Source organism: Rutidosis leptorrhynchoides, chromosome 3 (assembly GCF_046630445.1).
Source record: "Rutidosis leptorrhynchoides isolate AG116_Rl617_1_P2 chromosome 3, CSIRO_AGI_Rlap_v1, whole genome shotgun sequence".
Classification (NCBI taxonomy): Eukaryota; Viridiplantae; Streptophyta; class Magnoliopsida; order Asterales; family Asteraceae; genus Rutidosis; species Rutidosis leptorrhynchoides.
In genome coordinates this window covers 141,737,888-141,757,450 of record NC_092335.1, presented here as the reverse complement: position 1 = coordinate 141,757,450, position 19,563 = coordinate 141,737,888, and positions in this window count along the sequence as shown.

Sequence of the window (19,563 nt, the reverse complement as noted above, 5' to 3'; positions counted from 1 at the left end):
GGAGTTGTATCGATCGCCCGAACTTTAAACCCACACTACATGCCCACACACATATATGACATGGCATCGAGCGCCCGAACTTAAACCCATATCATATATTGACCCGATGTGGTATCGACCGACCGAACTTAAACCCACATCGAATCTCGTACAAGTAAATACATTATATACACATATGCATAATCATTCCACTCACCTCAAGATTCTTGTGGAAGCTAACCGAGCTTGCAACCCTTCAATGTAACGTACCTATTACATTATGCATTTATTAACATATAATCTAGTTGAATTAAATGCCAACTTCTAACCCTTGAGCATTTAATGACCCGATTGCATTAAATGGCTCAACTACCCCAAAACCACCCATTAATGGCCACGCCTCATCATAGATCATTTAAGGATAGTGATTAGGGTTTATTAACATCAACTAACATAAACTTGGTGTATTTCATAACCATTTCGCCCGATTAGGTCAACTAGTGCTCTTTTGACCCTTTGACTCACAAATCAAGTCAAACTTACACAATAACAACTCTTTCATCATTTTAAAAGTGCATTAATGACTAAAAACATCATTTAGCACTTACAACCTCAAATCACAAGACCAAACCCTAGATAATAGCTATTTAGGGTTTCCTTTCAACAATTCAACCCAAAACCCACCCATTTAACCCTCAAATGGGTCACACTAGTTCCATAAGAACCAAACCCTAACTTAAACTAGTTAAAACTCAAGACTTAGAGTTAGAACTTACCAAGACTATGAACGTGTAGCTAGAGATACAATGAACAACTTTAATTCTTGCTCCTAGGTTTGATTCACAACTCTTCACCTTCAAATCTCAAGATTAAACTTAGTGGGTTTTATGTTTTGGGAGGAAAATGTGAAAGAAAATGGAAAAGAAATGAGAAATGAAGAATAAATGGTTGATATTAAAAGCTCCAACCAGATCTACATGCAAAAAGACCAATTTGCCCCTAAACCCTATTTAATTTGAGTGGAATTCGGAGTCAGAACTGCAGAATTGCCGCGGCACGGCACCTTTATCGCGGCGCGACATAAAGAAGGAAAAACGACCCTTCTTAACTCAAGTTCTGATCTGGATTTGCTTTGTTTGCCGCGTCGCGGCCCCATTCCTCGCGGCGCGGCATTGGCCTGTTCCTGGTCACTTCGATAACAAATCATAAAACGAAGGTTCATACAACTAGCACACCTCATTCACTATTCCTATGTACGTCTAAGCTTCGCCCTTAAGTCTCACACGACTCAACACCATCGTGACACATACACAAACACGTATACGCATGCATTCGCATATACCCATATATATACACACACATATACATATATGCACTTACACCTAACTAACACTTTAGTTCATTCAATCACATAACGAGTAAGTTATAAGCGTACTATTGATTAAGTACGTACTTTTAGACACGCACGGGAAAACGGGGTGTTACAACTCTCCCCCACTTAAATCGGAGCGCGTCCTCGCGATCCAAGCCGCATGACACGAGGGAAGATAAACCAACACAAATTCTTCGGGCTCCCAAGTAAACTCGGAACCTTTACTACGATGCCATTGGACCTTAAAGGTCCTCACCTCTTTGTTACGCAACATTTTTACCTTCTCGTCTAGTATAGCAATCGGCTCTTCAACGTATTCTAACTGGTTGTTTAGCTCAATTTCGTCTAAAGGCATCCATGAAGAATCATCCGCAAGACACTTACGGAGGTGGGAAACATAAAATGTGTTATGGATCCCCGCAAGTTCTTCGGGTAATTCCAAACGATACGCGACTTCACCAACACGAGCTAAAACCTTAAACGGCCCAATAAACCGAGGAGCTAACTTTCCCCGTTTTCGAAACCGAATGATACCCTTCCATGGCGAAACCTTAAGCATTACCATATCGCCTTCTTCAAATTCGATCGGTCACCTACGTTTATCGACGTAAGACTTCTGTCTATCTTGCGCCGCCTTTAAACGAGCCCGAATCATATCGATTTTGCTATTTGTCTCCAATACCAAGTCGGTGCTCCCGACTTCCCTTTGACCCACATCACCCCAACAAATCAGGGTTCGACACCTCCTACCGTATAACATCTCATATGGTGGCATTCCAATACTAGAGTGGAAACTATTATTGTACGAGAATTCCACCAATGGCAAGTGTTCGTCCCAACTACCGCCAAAATCAATAACACACGCACGTAACATATCCTCCAATGTTTGATTCGTACGTTCGGTTTGACCATCCGTTTGAGGATGATATGCCGTACTCATATTCACCCTCGTACCCATGTCTTCATGAAACTTCTTCCAAAATCGAGAAGTAAAATGCGTGTCCCGATCCGAAACAATAGACGCGGGAACGCCATGTCTCGATATCACCTCTTTAATGAACATCTTCACGAGTGCCTCCGACAAAATTGCTTCTTTAATAGGAAGAAACAACGCACTCTTCGTCAATCTATCGACAATCACCCAAATAGTGTCAAATTGGGTTCTTGCCGTTTTCGGCAACTTGGTAAAATCCATGGTAATATGCTCCCACTTCCACATCGGAATTTCTAGCGGTTGCAACTTACCATACGGCTTTTGGTGTTCGGCTTTAACTTGCAAACACGTGACGCATTGCTCAACATACTTAAAAACGTCGCGTTTCATGCCCGGCCACCAATAATCTTTCTTCAAATCATGGTACATCTTCGTTGCACCCGGATGTATGGAATACTTAGACTTGTGCGCCTCATCAAGAAGCACCTTTCAGAAATCACCCATCTTAGGCACCCACACTCTTTCTTGAAAAGACAATAAACCACGCGAACCCATCGTAATGAATTCTGATTGCCCCACAATTCGTTCCGCATGCTTGTTGTGAACGTAAGCCTCTATTTGAATCACACCAAGTTTTTCAAGAAAATAGTTAGTAATAATCATACGTAACAATCCCAATCGTAACGCCGGGTGGTGACTTTTTCGGCTTAACGCATCCGCGACCACATTCGCCTTGCCCGGATGATAAAGTATCTCACAATCATAATCCTTCACCACATCCATCCATCTACGTTGACGATAATTTAAATCCCGTTGATCAAAAAGATGTTTCAAACTCTTGTGATCCAAATAAATTGTACACTTGACACCATACAAGTAATGGCGCCAAATTTTCAAAGCATGGACCACCGCCGCTAATTCGAGATCATGAGTCGGGTATCTCTTTTCATGTTCCTTTAATTGGCGAGAGGCGTAAGCGATGACTTTACCTCGTTGCATTAGAACACACCCGAGCCCATTCAAAGAAGCATCACAATAGACCGTCATATCATCTACACCTTCCGGCAATACTAAGACCGGTGCTTTACACAATTTCTCTTTCAACAATTGAAAAGCGATTTCTTGCACGTTCTCCCAATTGAATCTCGTATTCTTCCTTGTCAACTTAGTTAATGGCGAAGCAATCTTGGAAAAGTCTTGGATAAACCGACGATAGTAACCGACCAATCCGAGAAAACTTCGGATTTCCGTAGGCGTAGTCGGTCGTCCCCAATCCTTCACCGTCTCTATCTTCCCCGGATCCACTTGAATACCATCCTTGTTCACAATATGGCCAAGGAATTGAACCTCCCTTAGCCAAAATTCAGATTTTGAGAATTTAGCATACAACTTCTCTTTTCTCAACGTCTTCAATACTTAGCGCAAGTGGTGTTCATGTTCCGTCATGCTCTTAGAATAGACAAGAATATCGTCAATGAACACAATTACCGACTTGTCCAACATATGTTGGCACACTCGGTTCATAAGATCCATGAATGCCGCCGGTGCATTCGTAAGACCAAAAGGCATAACCACAAATTCAAAATGCCCGTAACGCGTTCGAAAGGCCGTTTTCTCAACATCTTCCTCACGGACCCGCATTTGGTGATAGCCGGACCGTAGGTCAATTTTTGAGAAATACGTCGCACCTTGGAGTTGGTCAAACAAATCGTCAATCCTAGGCAATGGATAACGATTCTTGATCGTCACCTTGTTCAACTCCCGATAGTCGATACACATCCGCATACTTCCATCCTTCTTTTTCACGAATAAAACCGGAGCACCCCATGAAATGTCCCGTTCTTATTGATTAAAAACGTTCCATATTAATTGATTTCGTTGCGAGGTTTTGACCTCTATATGAGACGTTTTTCAAAGACTGCATTCATTTTTAAAACAAACCATAACCTTTATTTCATAGATAAAGGTTTTAAAAAGCTTTACTTAGATTATCAAATAATGATAATCTAAAATATCCTGTTTACACACGACCATTACATAATGGTTTACAATACAAATATGTTACAACAAAATAAGTTTCTTGAATGCAGTTTTTACACAATATCATACAAGCATGGACTCCAAATCTCGTCCTTATTTAAGTATGCGATAGCGGAAGCTCTTAATAATCACCTGAGAATAAACATGCTTAAAACGTCAACAAAAATGTTGGTGAGTTATAGGTTTAACCTATATATTTCAAATCATAATAATAGACCACAAGATTTCATATTTCAATACACATCCCATACATAGAGATAAAAATCATTCATATGGTGAACACCTGGTAACCGACATTAACAAGATGCATATATAAGAATATCCCCATCATTCCGGGACACCCTTCGGATATGATATAAATTTCGAAGTACTAAAGCATCCGGTACTTTGGATGGGGTTTGTTAGGCCCAATAGATCTATCTTTAGGATTCGCGTCAATTAGGGTGTCTGTTCCCTAATTCTTAGATTACCAGACTTAATAAAAAGGGGCATATTCGATTTTGATAATTCAACCATAGAATGTAGTTTCACGTACTTGTGTCTATTTTGTAAATCATTTATAAAACCTGCATGTATTCTCATCCCAAAAATATTAGATTTTAAAAGTGGGACTATAACTCACTTTCACAGATTTTTACTTCGTCGGGAAGTAAGACTTGGCCACTGGTTGATTCACGAACCTATAACAATATATACATATATATCAAAGTATGTTCAAAATATATTTACAACACTTTTAATATATTTTGATGTTTTAAGTTTATTAAGTCAGCTGTCCTCGTTAGTAACCTACAACTAGTTGTCCACAGTTAGATGTACAGAAATAAATCGATAAATATTATCTTGAATCAATCCACGACCCAGTGTATACGTATCTCAGTATTGATCACAACTCAAACTATATATATTTTGGAATCAACCTCAACCCTGTATAGCTAACTCCAACATTCACATATAGAGTGTCTATGGTTGTTCCGAAATATATATAGATGTGTCGACATGATAGGTCGAAACATTGTATACGTGTCTATGGTATCTCAAGATTACATAATATACAATACAAGTTGATTAAGTTATAGTTGGAATAGATTTGTTACCAATTTTCACGTAGCTAAAATGAGAAAAATTATCCAATCTTGTTTTACCCATAACTTCTTCATTTTAAATCCGTTTTGAGTGAATCAAATTGCTATGGTTTCATATTGAACTCTATTTTATGAATCTAATCAGAAAAAGTATAGGTTTATAGTCGGAAAAATAAGTTACAAGTTATTTTTGTAAAGGTAGTCATTTCAGTCGAAAGAACGACGTCTAGATGACCATTTTAGAAAACATACTTCCACTTTGAGTTTAACCATAATTTTTGGATATAGTTTCATGTTCATAATAAAAATCATTTTCTCAGAATAACAACTTTTAAATCAAAGTTTATCATAGTTTTTAATTAACTAACCCAAAACAGCCCGCGGTGTTACTACGACGGCGTAAATCCGGTTTTACGGTGTTTTTCGTGTTTCCAGGTTTTAAATCATTAAGTTAGCATATCATATAGATATAGAACATGTGTTTAGTTGATTTTAAAAGTCAAGTTAGAAGGATTAACTTTTGTTTGCGAACAAGTTTAGAATTAACTAAACTATGTTCTAGTGATTACAAGTTTAAACCTTCGAATAAGATAGCTTTATATGTATGAATCGAATGATGTTATGAACATCATTACTTCCTTAAGTTCCTTGGATAAACCTACTAGAAAAGAGAAAAATGGATCTAACTTCAACGGATCCTTGGATGGCTAGAAGTTCTTGAAGCAGAATCATGACACGAAAACAAGTTCAAGTAAGATCATCACTTGAAATAAGATTGTTATAGTTATAGAAATTGAACCAAAGTTTGAATATGATTATTACCTTGTATTAGAATGATAACCTACTGTAATAAACAAAGATTTCTTGAGGTTGGATGATCACCTTACAAGATTGGAAGTGAGCTAGCAAACTTGAAAGTATTCTTGATTTTATGTAACTAGAACTTGTAGAATTTATGAAGAACACCTAGAACTTGAAGATAGAACTGGAGAGAGATCAATTAGATGAAGAAAATTGAAGAATGAAAGTGTTTGTAGGTGTTTTTGATCGTTGGTGTATGGATTAGATATAAAGGATATGTAATTTTATTTTCATGTAAATAAGTCATGAATGATTACTCATATTTTTGTAATTTTATGAGATATTTCATGCTAGTTGCCAAATGATGGTTCTCACATGTGTTAGGTGACTCACATGGTCTGCTAAGAGCTGATAATTGGAGTGTATATACCAATAGTACATACATCTAAAAGCTGTGTATTGTACGAGTATGAATACGGGTGCATACGAGTAGAATTGTTGATGAAACTGAACGAGGATGTAATTGTAAGCATTTTTGTTAAGTAGAAGTATTTTGATAAGTGTATTGAAGTCTTTCAAAAGTGTATAAATACATATTAAAACACTACATGTATATACATTTTAACTGAGTCGTTAAGTCATCGTTAGTCGTTACATGTAAGTGTTGTTTTGAAACCTTTAGGTTAACGATCTTGTTAAATGTTGTTAACCCAATGTTTATAATATCAAATGAGATTTTAAATTATTATATTATCATGATATTATCATGTATGAATATCTCTTAATATGATATATATACATTAAATGTCTTTACAACGATAATCGTTACATATATGTCTCGTTTAAAAATCATTAAGTTAGTAGTCTTGTTTTTACATATGTAGTTCATTGTTAATATACTTAATGATATGTTTACTTATCATAGTATCATGTTAACTATATATATATCCATATATATGTCATCATATAGTTTTTACAAGTTTTAACGTTCGTGAATCACCGGTCAACTTGGGTGGTCAATTGTCTATATGAAACATATTTTAATTAATCAAGTCTTAACAAGTTTGATTGCTTAACATGTTGGAAACATTTAATCATGTAAATATCAATCTCAATTAATATATATAAACATGGAAAAGTTCGGGTCACTACAGTACCTACCCGTTAAATAAATTTTGTCCCGAAATTTTAAGCTGTTGAAGGTGTTGACGAATCTTCTGGAAATAGATGCGGGTATTTCTTCTTCATCTGATCTTCACACTCCCAGGTGAACTCGGGTCCTCTACGAGCATTCCATCGAACCTTAACAATTGGTATCTTGTTTTGCTTAAGTCTTTTAACCTCACGATCCATTATTTCGACGGGTTCTTCGATGAATTGAAGTTTTTCGTTGATTTGGATTTCATCTAACGGAATAGTGAGATCTTCTTTAGCAAAACATTTCTTCAAATTTGAGACGTGGAAAGTGTTATGTACAGCCGCGAGTTGTTGAGGTAACTCAAGTCGGTAAGCTACTGGTCCGACACGATCAATAATCTTGAATGGTCCAATATACCTTGGATTTAATTTCCCTCATTTACCAAATCGGACAACGCCTTTCCAAGGTGCAACTTTAAGCATGACCATCTCTCCAATTTCAAATTCTATATCTTTTATTTTAATGTCAGCGTAGCTCTTTTGTCGACTTTGGGCGGTTTTCAACCGTTGTTGAATTTGGATGATCTTCTCGGTAGTTTCTTGTATAATCTCCGGACCCGTAATCTGTCTATCCCCCACTTCACTCCAACAAATTAGAGACCTGCACTTTCTACCATAAAGTGCTTTAAACGGCGCCATTTCAATGCTTGAATGATAGCTGTTGTTGTAGGAAAATTCTGCTAACGGTAGATGTCGATCCCAACTGTTTCCGAAATCAATAACACATGCTCGTAGCATGTCTTCAAGCGTTTGTATCGTCCTTTCGCTCTGCCCATCAGTTTGTGGATGATAGGTAGTACTCATGTCTAGACGAATTCCTAATGCTTGCTGTAATGTCTGCCAGAATCTTGAAATAAATCTGCCATCCCTATCAGAGATAATAGAGATTGGTATTCCATGTCTGGAGACGACTTCCTTCAAATACAGTCTTGCTAACTTCTCCATCTTGTCATCTTCTCTTATTGGCAGGAAGTGTGCTGATTTGGTGAGACGATCAACTATTACCCAAATAGTATCAAAACCACTTGCAGTCCTTGGCAATTTAGTGATGAAATCCATGGTAATGTTTTCCCATTTCCATTCCGGGATTTCGGGTTGTTGAAGTAGACCTGATGGTTTCTGATGCTCAGCTTTGACCTTAGAACACGTCAAACATTCTCCTACGTATTTAGCAACATCAGCTTTCATACCCGGCCACCAAAAATGTTTCTTAAGATCCTTGTACATCTTCCCCGTTCCAGGATGTATTGAGTATCTGGTTTTATGAGCTTCTCTAAGTACCATTTCTCTCATATCTCCAAATTTTGGTACCCAAATCCTTTCAGCCCTATACCGGGTTCCGTCTTCCCGAATATTAAGATGCTTCTCCGATCCTTTGGGTATTTCATCCTTTAAATTTCCCTCTTTTAAAACTCCTTGTTGCGCCTCCTTTATTTGAGTAGTAAGGTTATTATGAATCATTATATTCATAGATTTTACTCGAATGGGTTCTCTGTCCTTCCTGCTCAAAGCATCGGCTACCACATTTTCCTTCCCCGGGTGGTAACGAATCTTAAAGTCGTAATCATTCAATAATTCAATCCACCTACGCTGCCTCATATTCAGTTGTTTCTGATTAAATATGTGTTGAAGACTTTTGTGGTCGGTATATATAATACTTTTGACCCCATATAAGTAGTGCCTCCAAGTCTTTAATGCAAAAACAACCGCGCCTAATTCCAAATCATGCGTCGTATAATTTTGTTCGTGAATCTTCAATTGTCTAGACGCATAAGCAATCACCTTCGTTCGTTGCATTAATACACAACCGAGACCTTGCTTTGATGCGTCACAATAAATCACAAAATCATCATTCCCTTCAGGCAATGACAATATAGGTGCCGTAGTTAGCTTTTTCTTCAATAACTGAAACGCTTTCTCTTGTTCATCATTCTATTCAAATTTCTTCCATTTATGCGTTAATGCAGTCAAGGGTTTTGCTATTCTGGAAAAGTCTTGGATGAACCTTCTGTAGTAACCAGCTAGTCCTAAAAACTGGCGTATGTGTTTCGGAGTTTTCGGGGTTTCCCACTTTTCAACAGTTTCTATCTTTGCCGGATCCACCTTAATACCTTCTTTGTTCACTATGTGACCGAGGAATTGAACTTCTTCCAACCAAAATGCACACTTTGAAAACTTAGCGTACAATTCTTCCTTCCTCAATACTTCTAACACCTTTCTCAAATGTTCACCGTGTTCTTGGTCATTCTTTGAGTAAATAAGTATGTCATCAATGAAAACAATGACAAACTTGTCAAGGTATGGTCCACACACTTGGTTCATAAGGTCCATGAACATAGCTGGTGCATTAGTTAAACCAAACGGCATGACCATAAACTCGTAATGACCGTAACGTGTTCTGAAAGCAGTCTTTGGAATATCATCTTCTTTCACCCGCATTTGATGATACCCGGAACGTAAGTCAATCTTTGAATAAACAGACGAGCCTTGTAGTTGATCAAATAAGTCGTCGATTCTCGGTAGTGGGTAGCGGTTCTTGATGGTAAGTTTGTTCAACTCTCGGTAGTCGATACACAACCTGAATGTACCATCTTTCTTCTTGACAAACAAAATAGGAGCTCCCCACGGTGATGTGCTTGGTCGAATGAAACCACGCTCTAAAAGTTCTTGTAATTGGCTTTGCAGTTCTTTCATCTCGCTGGGTGCGAGTCTGTAAGGAGCACGAGCTATTGGTGCAGCTCCTGGTACAAGATCTATTTGAAATTCAACGGATCGATGTGGGGGTAATCCCGGTAATTCTTTCGGAAATACATCGGGAAATTCTTTTGCAATGGGAACATCATTGATGCTCTTTTCTTCAGTTTGTACTTTCTCGACGTGTGCTAGAACAGCATAGCAACCTTTTCTTATTAGTTTTTATGCCTTCAAATTACTAATAAGATGTAGCTTCGTGTTGCCCTTTTCTCCGTACACCATTAAGGGTTTTCCTTTTTCTCGTATAATGCGAATTGCATTTTTGTAACAAACGATCTCTGCTTTCACTTCTTTCAACCAGTCCATACCGATTATCACATCAAAACTCCCTAACTCTACTGGTATCAAATCAATCTTAAATGTTTCGCTAACCAGTTTAATTTCTCGATTCCGACATATATTATCTGCTGAAATTAATTTACCATTTGCTAATTCGAGTAAAAATTTACTATCCAAAGGCGTCAATGGACAACTTAATTTAGCACAAAAATCTCTACTCATATAGCTTCTATCTGCACCCGAATCAAATAAAACGTAAGCAGATTTATTGTCAATAAGAAACGTACCCGTAACAAGCTCCGGGTCTTCCTGTGCCTCTGCCGCATTAATATTGAAAACTCTTCCGCGGCCTTGTCCATTCGTGTTCTCCTGGTTCGGGCAATTTCTAATAATGTAGCCCGGTTTTCCACATTTATAACAAACTACATTGGCATAACTTTCTCCGACACTACTTGCTCCGCCATTACTCGTTCCGACACCATTTGTTCCTTTCGTTCTATTAACCCCTGGTCCGTAGACCTCACACTTCGTCGCGCTATGACCATTTCTTTTACACTTGTTGCAAAATTTGGTGCAGAACCCCGAGTGATACTTTTCACACCTTTGGCATAGCTGCTTCTGATTGTTGTTGTTGTTGTGGTTATTATTGTTGTTGGGATGATTGTTGTAGTTGTTGTTGTTGTTGTTGTTGTTGGGCCGTTTGTTGTAGTTGCGATTGATATTGCGATTGTTGGGATAATTGTTACGATTATTGTTGTAATTGCTGTTGTTGTTGTATTGGTGATTCTTATCACCATTTTCCTCCCACTTTCTTTTGACTTGCTTCACATTGGCCTCTTCAGCAGTCTGTTCTTTAATTCTTTCTTCAATCTGGTTCACTAGTTTGTGAGCCATTCTACATGCCTGTTGTATAGAGGCGGGCTCGTGTGAACTTATATCTTCTTGGATTCTTTCCGGTAATCCTTTCACAAATGCGTCGATCTTCTCTTCCTCATCTTCGAACGCTCCCGGACACAATAGGCACAATTCTGTGAATCGTCTTTCGTACGTGGTAATATCAAATCCTTGGGTTCGTAACCCTCTAAGTTCTGTCTTGAGCTTATTGACCTCGGTTCTGGGACGGTACTTCTCGTTCATCAAGTGCTTGAATGCTGACCACGGTAGTGCGTACGCATCGTCTTGTCCCACTTGCTCTAGATAGGTATTCCACCATGTTAACGCAGAACCTGTGAAGGTATGCGTAGCGTACTTCACTTTGTCCTCTTCAGTACACTTACTTATGGAAAACACCAATTCGACCTTCTCGGTCCACCGTTTCAATCCGATCGGTCCTTCGGTTCCATCAAATTCCAAAGGTTTGCAGGCAGTGAATTCTTTGTAGGTGCATCCTACACGATTTCCTGTACTGCTAGATCCAAGGTTATTGTTGGTATGTAGCGCAGCCTGTACTGCGGCTATGTTTGAAGCTAGAAAAGTACGAAATTCCTCTTCATTCATATTCACGGTGTGTCGAGTAGTCGGTGCCATTTCCTTCAAAATAGTCAAATGGAACAAGTTAATCATACAGAATATTAAGAGTAGTTAATAGTATTTCGTAGCATAATATGAACTCATTTATAAAAGCTTTTTCTTCATATTAGCGTTTTATAAGTTTAAATGCGGGTAGTACCTACCCGTTAAGTTCATACTTAATAGCTAATATACAATTCAACTACTACAATTCTATATGAAAAACTGATTATAATAATATTTCGCGTTCAAACTTTTACACAATATTTTACAAACTTACAATACCGCTTATTTTACATATATCATGAAATATAGCACACAATAAATTTGATACAAGATGGTTGTGAAGATAATTCTAGCTAGTACACAAGTCGTTCAGCAAAGGCAATAAAGACACGTAATTCATACGTCCAGAAACAAGTCATGCATTCTGGTTTTACTAGGATTACTTCCCATCCTTGGTCTTGTGGAACATAACTGTTATGGCCGTTGATAAGATAGCGTGTTGTAACGTCGTCAAAGGGACGAGGGTTACGTAATGTCCAACAGTCCCGTAACAATCTAAAAACCTCATTTCTTACCCCAATTACCGACTCCGTCACTTGTGGGAACGTTTTGTTTAATAGTTGTAGCCCGATGTTCTTGTTCTCACTTTGGTGAGAAGCGAACATTACTAATCCGTAAGCATAACATGCTTCTTTATGTTGCATGTTAGCCGCTTTTTCTAAATCACGAAGTCCAATATTCGGATATATTGAGTCAAAATAATTTCTTAACCCATTGCGTAAAATAGCATTTGGGTTCCCCGCAATATATGCGTCAAAGTAAACACATCGTAACTTATGGATTTCCCAATGTGATATCCCCCATCTTTCGAACGAAAGCCTTTTATAAACCAAGGCATTCTTGGAACGTTTTTCGAATGTCTTACAAACTGATCTTGCCTTAAATAGTTGTGCCGAAGAATTCTGACCGACTCTAGACAAGATTTCATCAATCATGTCTCTGGGTAGGTCTCTTAAAATATTGGGTTGTCTATCCATTTTGTGTTTTTATACTGTAAAATAGAAAAGAGTTAGATTCATAAAAAAATACTTATTAATACAAGCAATTTTTACATATATCATAAAGCATAAGCACACTATATTATTTATATTACACCACACGAATACAACTATCTTATTCCAACTCGCTTGTTTCTTCTTCTTCGGTTTTAGTTCGTTTTGCCAAGTTTCTAGGGATATATGATGTTCCCTTAATACGAGCCGTCGTTATCCACATTGGTTTAGAAAAACCTGGTGGTTTAGAGGTTCCCGGGTCATTGTTACAACTTAAGGACTTCGGGGGTTGACGATACATATAAAGTTCATCGGGGTTGGAATTAGATTTCTCTATTTTTATGCCCTTTCCCTTATTATTTTCTTTTGCCTTTTTAAATTCAGTTGGGGTAATTTCTATAACATCATCGAAATTCTCGTCGGAATCCGATTCATCGGAGAATTGGTAATCCTCCCAATATTTTGCTTCCTTGGCGGAAACACCATTGACCATAATTAACCTTGGTCGGTTGGTTGAGGATTTTCTTTTACTTAACCGTTTTATTATTTCCCCCACCGGTTCTATTTCTTCATCCGGTTCCGAGGTTCCGATTCTTCTTCCGGTTCCGACTCTTCTTCCGGTTCCTCTTCGGGAACTTGTGAATCAGTCCACGAATCATTCCAATTTACATTTGACTCTTCATTATTATTAGGTGAGTCAATGGGACTTGTTCTAGAGGTAGACATCTATCACATAATATCAAACGCGTTAAGAGATTAATATATCACATAATATTCACATGTTAAAAATATATAGTTTCCAACAAAATTTGTTAAGCAATCATTTTTCAAGTAAACACGGTCGAAGTCCAGACTCACTAATGCATCCTAACAACTCGATAAGATACACTAATGCAAAATTCTGTTTCTCTAAGACCAACGCTCTGATACCAACTGAAATGTCCCGTTCTTATTGATTAAAAACGTTCCATATTAATTGATTTCGTTGCGAGGTTTTGACCTCTATATGAGACGTTTTTCAAAGACTGCATTCATTTTTAAAACAAACCATAACCTTTATTTCATAGATAAAGGTTTTAAAAAGCTTTACGTAGATTATCAAATAATGATAATCTAAAATATCCTGTTTACACACGACCATTACATAATGGTTTACAATACAAATATGTTACAACAAAATAAGTTTCTTGAATGCAGTTTTTACACAATATCATACAAGCATGGACTCCAAATCTCGTCCTTATTTAAGTATGCGATAGCAGAAGCTCTTAATAATCACCTGAGAATAAACATGCTTAAAACGTCAACAAAAATGTTGGTGAGTTATAGGTTTAACCTATATATTTCAAATCATAATAATAGACCACAAGATTTCATATTTCAATACACATCCCATACATAGAGATAAAAATCATTCATATGGTGAATACCTGGTAACCGACATTAACAAGATGCATATATAAGAATATCCCCATCATTCTGGGACACCCTTCGGATATGATATAAATTTAGAAGTACTAAAGCATCCGGTACTTTGGATGGGGTTTGTTAGGCCCAATAGATCTATCTTTAGGATTCGCGTCAATTAGGGTGTCTGTTCCCTAATTCTTAGATTACCAGACTTAATAAAAAGGGGCATATTCGATTTTGATAATTCAACCATAGAATGTAGTTTCACGTACTTGTGTCTATTTTGTAAATCATTTATAAAACCTGCATGTATTCTCATCCCAAAAATATTAGATTTTAAAAGTGGGACTATAACTCACTTTCACAGATTTTTACTTCGTCAGGAAGTAAGACTTGGCCACTGGTTGATTCACGAACCTATAACAATATATGCATATATATCAAAGTATGTTCAAAATATATTTACAACACTTTTAATATATTTTGATGTTTTAAGTTTATTAAGTCAGCTGTCTCGTTAGTAACCTACAACTAGTTGTCCACAGTTAGATGTACAGAAATAAATTGATAAATATTATCTTGAATCAATCCACGACCCAGTGTATACGTATCTCAGTATTGATCACAACTCAAACTATATATATTTTGGAATCAACCTCAACCCTGTATAGCTAACTCCAACATTCACATATAGAGTGTCTATGGTTGTTCCGAAATATATATAGATGTGTCGACATGATAGGTCGAAACATTGTATACGTGTCTATGGTATCTCAAGATTACATAATATACAATACAAGTTGATTAAGTTATAGTTGGAATAGATTTGTTACCAATTTTCACGTAGCTAAAATGAGAAAAATTATCCAATCTTGTTTTACCCATAACTTCTTCATTTTAAATCCGTTTTGAGTGAATCAAATTGCTATGGTTTCATATTGAACTCTATTTTATGAATCTAATCAGAAAAAGTATAGGTTTATAGTCGGAAAAATAAGTTACAAGTCGTTTTTGTAAAGGTAGTCATTTCAGTCGAAAGAACGACGTCTAGATGACCATTTTAGAAAACATACTTCCACTTTGAGTTTAACCATAATTTTTGGATATAGTTTCATGTTCATAATAAAAATCATTTTCTCAGAATAACAACTTTTAAATCAAAGTTTATCATAGTTTTTAATTAACTAACCCAAAACAGCCCGCGGTGTTACTACGACGGCGTAAATCCGGTTTTACGGTGTTTTTCGTGTTTCCAGGTTTTAAATCATTAAGTTAGCATATCATATAGATATAGAACATGTGTTTAGTTGATTTTAAAAGTCAAGTTAGAAGGATTAACTTTTGTTTGCGAACAAGTTTAGAATTAACTAAACTATGTTCTAGTGATTACAAGTTTAAACCTTCGAATAAGATAACTTTATATGTATGAATCGAATGATGTTATGAACATCATTACTACCTTAAGTTCCTTGGATAAACCTACTAGAAAAGAGAAAAATGGATCTAGCTTCAATGGATCCTTGGATGGCTCGAAGTTCTTGAAGCAGAATCATGACACGAAAACAAGTTCAAGTAAGATCATCACTTGAAATAAGATTGTTATAGTTATAGAAATTGAACCAAAGTTTGAATATGATTATTACCTTGTATTAGAATGATAACCTACTGTAAGAAACAAAGATTTCTTGAGGTTGGATGATCACCTTACAAGATTGGAAGTGAGCTAGCAAACTTGAAAGTATTCTTGATTTTATGTAACTAGAACTTGTAGAATTTATGAAGAACACTTAGAACTTGAAGATAGAACTTGAGAGAGATCAATTAGATGAAGAAAATTGAAGAATGAAAGTGTTTGTAGGTGTTTTTGGTCGTTGGTGTACGGATTAGATATAAAGGATATGTAATTTTGTTTTCATGTAAATAAGTCATGAATGATTACTCATATTTTTGTAATTTTATGAGATATTTCATGCTAGTTGCCAAATGATGGTTCTCACATGTGTTAGGTGACTTACATGGGCTGCTAAGAGCTGATCATTGGAGTGTATATACCAATAGTACATACATCTAAAAGCTGTGTATTGTACGAGTACGAATACGGGTGCATACGAGTAGAATTGTTGATGAAACTCAACGAGGATGTAATTGTAAGCATTTTTGTTAAGTAGAAGTATTTTGATAAGTGTATTGAAGTCTTTCAAAAGTGTATAAATACATTTTAAAACACTACATGTATATACATTTTAACTGAGTCGTTAAGTCATCGTTAGTCGTTACATGTAAGTGTTGTTTTGAAACCTTTAGGTTAACGATCTTGTTAAATATTGTTAACCCAATGTTTATAATATCAAATGAGATTTTGAATTATTATATTATCATGATATTATCATGTATGAATATCTCTTAATATGATATATATACATTAAATGTCTTTACAACGATAATCGTTACATATATGTCTCGTTTAAAAATCATTAAGCTAGTAGTCTTGTTTTTACATATGTAGTTCATTGTTAATATACTTAATGATATGTTTACTTATCATAGTATCATGTTAACTATATATATATCCATATATATGTCATCATATAGTTTTTACAAGTTTTAACGTTCGTGAATCACCGGTCAACTTGGGTGGTCAATTGTCTATATGAAACATATTTCAATTAATCAAGTTTTAACAAGTTTGATTGCTTAACATGTTGGAAACATTTAATCATGTAAATATCAATCTCAATTAATATATATAAACATGGAAAAGTTCGGGTCACTACACCCCATGGCGAAGCACTCGGTCAAATAAAACCCTTTTCAAGTAACTCTTGAATTTGATTCAACAATTATTGCATTTCCGTCGGTGCTAAACGATAAGGAGTTTTAGCAATGGGAGTAGCTCCCGGAACCAACTCAATGCGAAATTCGACTTGTCTTTCCGCCGAAACACCCGGTAACTCATCCGGAAAAACATCATCAAACTCACTTACCACCGGAATTTCACGAATGGGTGGTGGCTCATCACGAGTATCAACAACATGGGAAAGAAAAGCCATGCCACCACTAACAAGGAAACGATGTGCCCATGCAAAAGTGCATCCCGGTACAAGTCTTCTACGTTTATCACCATGAATAATTAACTCTCCCCCACTTGGGGTCTTCACACGAATAGATTTTTCATGGCACGCAATATCGGCTCTATTATGATCGAGCCAATCCATACCAACCACGATATCAAAATCACCCAACGTCATCGGAATGAGATCAATATTAAAGTTCTCAGAACCAAACACAACGTTACAATTTTTACACACATCAACCACTAGCACCGTCTTGCCATCCGCTATTTCGACTTCTACCGGATGACTTAACTTAGCTAGCGGTTTATTAAGTTTAGGCACAAATTTTGGAGACACAAACGAGAAATTTGCACCGCTATCAAATAGGATCCTTGCCAGATTAGAGTTAACCATGAAAGTACCTGAAACGACTTCATTGGATTGCTTGGCTTCGTCAATGGTCATCAAATAATTACATCCCCTAGCCGACCCCGCCGCCTTCTCCATTCTCTTAACTTGATCATTTCGGAGTTCGGGGCACTCCGACTTTCGGTGCCCTTCTTGTTGACAATTGAAACAAGTGATCACATTAGTACGCGGTTTTGGGCAATCACGAGAGTAGTGACCTTTTTGCCCACAATTGAAACAAGTGACCATGTAACCACTAGAAGCACCCTTCTTCACGCTACCGACACTTTCGGATGCTCCCTTACTCTTCTTATTCGAAAAATTAGAAGCTTTAAACTTTCGTTTACTTGGCGCATAACTAACCTGACTCGGAGCTTGCGCTTCAAACCCCTTCGCCACTGCCAAAAGCTTATCAAAGGTCTCAACATGACCAATACTAATTTTACCCTTCAAATCATCTCTAAGGGTCACATGAAAGTCTTCCATTAACAATTGATCATTCCCCACATACTCGGGGCAAAAACGCGCCTTAGCGAGAAAGTTGGTTTTAAGAGTGTTTAGGTCCAAAGACCCTTGACGCATGTTCCTTAACTCGTTGCGCAATTTGGAAAGATCCGCTTGCGTACGATATTCAAGGAAAAACTCCTTCTTGAAATCCGCCCAAGATAACCCTACAAAAGCCGCATCACTCACCATATCAATCTTGCCATCGAGCCAATCTTTAGCATGGCCCCTTAACAAACTAGTAGCAAGCCTTGTTTTCTTGTCGAGAGGGCACTCGGGCGTGCGAAAACAACCTTCAACATCGGAAATCCAAGCCGCACTCTTCATGGGGTCAGGATCCCCGTGAAAGTGAGGAGGCTTAGTCGCCAAGAAGTTCTTATAGCTAAACTCCAACTCGCCCACATTTTGAGGTCTAGGAAACCTCCTTTCAACTTCTTCTTTAACGGCATTAGTCATCCGTTCTTGAATCATGACGACAATTTGTTCCGAAACTGACTCTTCGAATATTTGTTTAACCCTTCGTGAGAAAATCGAAACATAGTTTTCTAAAGCGGTCTCAATCTTGGTAGTCATCTCATCTTCCTCCACATGAGAGGGACCACCATTGCCATTCGTATTCGTTCCGTTTCTCGTCTTCATTATAAGGATTAAAAATGGATTAGTCATCACCAACCATTTAATACACATATATACCTATGCATATGACCGCACACACACCACATCTAGCTCGATACTTGTCGCACATCCTCGCTTGACTTGACTTGCAACCGTAATAGTGGTCGCGACTCACTATTACGCTCACATGCAGTGCCATGCTCAAACGTATCACAACCATCTTGTTCGATGTTCAAATCAATAACACACGATTAGTAACATCATAACATAGCATAGTTGTCCACTTATGCATCAAAGAACTAATCAAACCCCGCACTGACCCGTAGTCCTACAAGTCCCGCATATAATTCCACAACACAACAGTCTAAGTCTAGGCGCCTATCTCAAGTCACCTAAATCCCTTAGACCATGCTCTGATACCACTTGTAACAACCCAACCCGTAATCCATACGATAAATTTTTTTTTATACAACACAATTACACGCCGAATAAATATGTAACCCATTTCACGAGTTCCATTTAAAGCGTACAACAATTAATCGTTTACAAAAGGCACGAGGGCCAC